Raw genomic sequence first — 2,982 nt, forward strand, 5'->3', positions numbered from 1 at the left:
GAGAGAGAGAGAGAGAGAGAGGTGACAAAGTTCTTAAATCGGGCAGAAAGGTACGGCTACCATTTAGTTGACTGATGCAGTGCAGTCCTGTGAGAGAGAGAGAGAGAGAGAGAGAGAGAGAGAGAGAGAGAGAGAGAGAGAGAGAGAGAGAGAGAGAGAGAATTGTTGGAGATCACCAGACCTCAGGGACTGTGTCCAGTCGGTGCTGGTAGAATCGTTGGCAGGAAGGGTATATTCTAATAATGCCCTGGAAAGGAATATCATTGAACCTAGCTTTATAAAAGAAAGTTACAACCATAATATGAATATCAGTCAAGGGATGTATAAACTTGATCCTTTAATATCAAAAGAAATTTGTAAATTGTTTAAATTTTAAGGCAGGCAGTAGAGATGTATGAATATAGGATTATCATATTTGTAAACACAGTACAGGGGCAGTAGTGCTAATGAGTTTCCAATCTCCGCCTCCCTGACACCTGTCGGGTGTGGATCTGAGGCCGCCTAAGGTCGGTATGTTTGTCAGTATTGTCCCCTGAGAGTATATTGTGATTTTTAGCCAAATGAGTTTTGTAGGCCACTCCTACCTCGACACCGGCCGGTGGGTGGAAATGTAGTCTTTAACGGTTGTGTATGTTCGTCAGTACTGTTCTTGTAGTATATATATTTGTGACTTCTTATACTCTGTATCAGTCCTTCGTCAATGGCTTGGAAATAAAGTCATACATTACCTGTGGTAATGTATGATAAATGAATCATGTACAAAAGTGATAATAATCATCATATGTATATATAATATATATATAATTATATACATAATATATATACATATATATATATATATATATATATATATATATATATATATATATATATATATATATATATATATATATATATATATATATATCACATTACCACAGGTGAAAAATAAGAGACAGGGTGTAGGTCTGACCAGTTTCGACTTTATTTCCAAGCCATTCATCTGGTATTGTGTGATAAATGAATCACATACAAAAGTGATAATAATCGTCATATATATATATATATATATATATATATATATATATATATATATATATATATATATATATATATATATATATATATATATATATATATATATATATATATATAGCAGCGTAGAGTGAAGCTTCCGGGATAAAGTAAGTATTCCGCCTTCTTTGAATAAACTCACTGTTGAAAACAGAACACTGGCTTGTTTATTTGGTATGATTTTAAAAGCTAAATTGTAAATACATGCAATGAAGATGATTTAATATTAGGTATAGTTCATATCTTTTTTTTATTTTGATAAAAGCTACAAAGACTATTCTGCAACGTAATCTTGATGCTTAGGGCACCGATGCTGACCGAGTAGGACTTGCCCTAACTATTGAACAAGATAATCACGACGATATATAAACTATATTGACTGGAGATCGTTGAGGATATGGAATCGATAGTCACAAAATTTATACTTTTTAGGCGACTGTCCTTAGCAAATCAACCTTTGATTACCCCTTAACTACTGAATGTTCATTTTAAGATTGACTTATCGCTTCTGCTTAATTAATCTCGACTATTTTAATATTTCATAGCATATTTGAAGAACTAATTACATTTTCTTATGTATATACAACTATGGGTTTCGTATTGACCATAAATTCTTTACTGTTTTACTATTACACATCACTATAGCCTTCTGAATGAATGAACAGACTCGACAACAGCCGAGGAGGAAATAAATACCGATGAGGTTCGTGCTGATGGACCGACGCCCACCTTCCTTCTTTTTCCTTATCCACAATTTTGACAAAAGACTGAAAGTGGAAGTGAGAAAATATGGAAAAGTCACACAAAGACGACAAGAAACCAGCATTGCAAGAACTGACAGACAACACCACAATAAAATACAAAGCAACACAAGTCGGGATCTAACAGTAACAATGGCTGTGTCTATAACAACCAAGCCGACGCTGAGCGTCCGACGGAAGGATTGGGGCAAGGCAAGCAGATCTGACCTCCTTGGGGAAAGGCCTCCCCCCCCACATATCGCCCGAGTGAAAGAACACAAGGTCAAGGTCAAGGTCACTCCCATAATAATCCTCACCCAAATACTTCAGAAGAAGTAAAAAAATTTATTAGACCCATAAAAACAAGAAACAGAATGTAAAACTAATTTAATAATGTAGTTACACAACGTACTTACAATGTGTAAATATAATGTACATAATTAACCACCCCCTAAGTAACTGAGCATTGTAAATATAAATAATTAGCCCAAATCCCTCCCCAGCCACATTCCCATCATACGCATACACACACAAACATCCAGTATATATAATTTTCTTACCTTTGTAATATGTAATGTGTTTATATACTAAAAGGTCCTTCTGTAAATTCACTTCTACGAACTTTTATCTGTCCTTCTGTCATCACTTACACGAAATTTTGAATATTTCATCATTCACTTGGTTCTACTGAACTGCACTACACAGAGATTGCAAGGCTTCCTGTTCTAAACCTCTTGTTTACCGCCGTGTCTGTGATGATAAACAACAATTTGTCTTTTCTAAATGGGCTGTGATAGTAACATCTTTTGTTACTGGAGCACTGACAGTTACCCCAAGTGCAAACTGTCGTTGTAACAGTTCGGGCACAAACAATGCACCAATAATAGCTTCCTTCGGCTGGAGAAACAGCAAATTGCTGAAATTCAAAGCTCACTCACATTATAGAAAAGGTGGTGATACGAATTTGCGGGTTTTTGTTATTTCAGTTCAATAGAGGATGAGGAAGTGACGATCAATAACTGCTGCAGGAGGAAAGGAAGCAAAGAAACGCCTCTGCTTCTTTCCACAGCCTCTACCACCCTTTTGTTTTTATTATAAGTGAAGCGAATTTATAGATTGATAGTTCACGGTGATTTAATTATCATTTTCTCCTGTTTCATTACACTCTCTCACTTTTTCATTACACACA

The sequence above is a fragment of the Macrobrachium rosenbergii genome, unplaced genomic scaffold, assembly GCF_040412425.1.
Source record: "Macrobrachium rosenbergii isolate ZJJX-2024 unplaced genomic scaffold, ASM4041242v1 13908, whole genome shotgun sequence".
NCBI classification, from domain to species: domain Eukaryota; kingdom Metazoa; phylum Arthropoda; class Malacostraca; order Decapoda; family Palaemonidae; genus Macrobrachium; species Macrobrachium rosenbergii.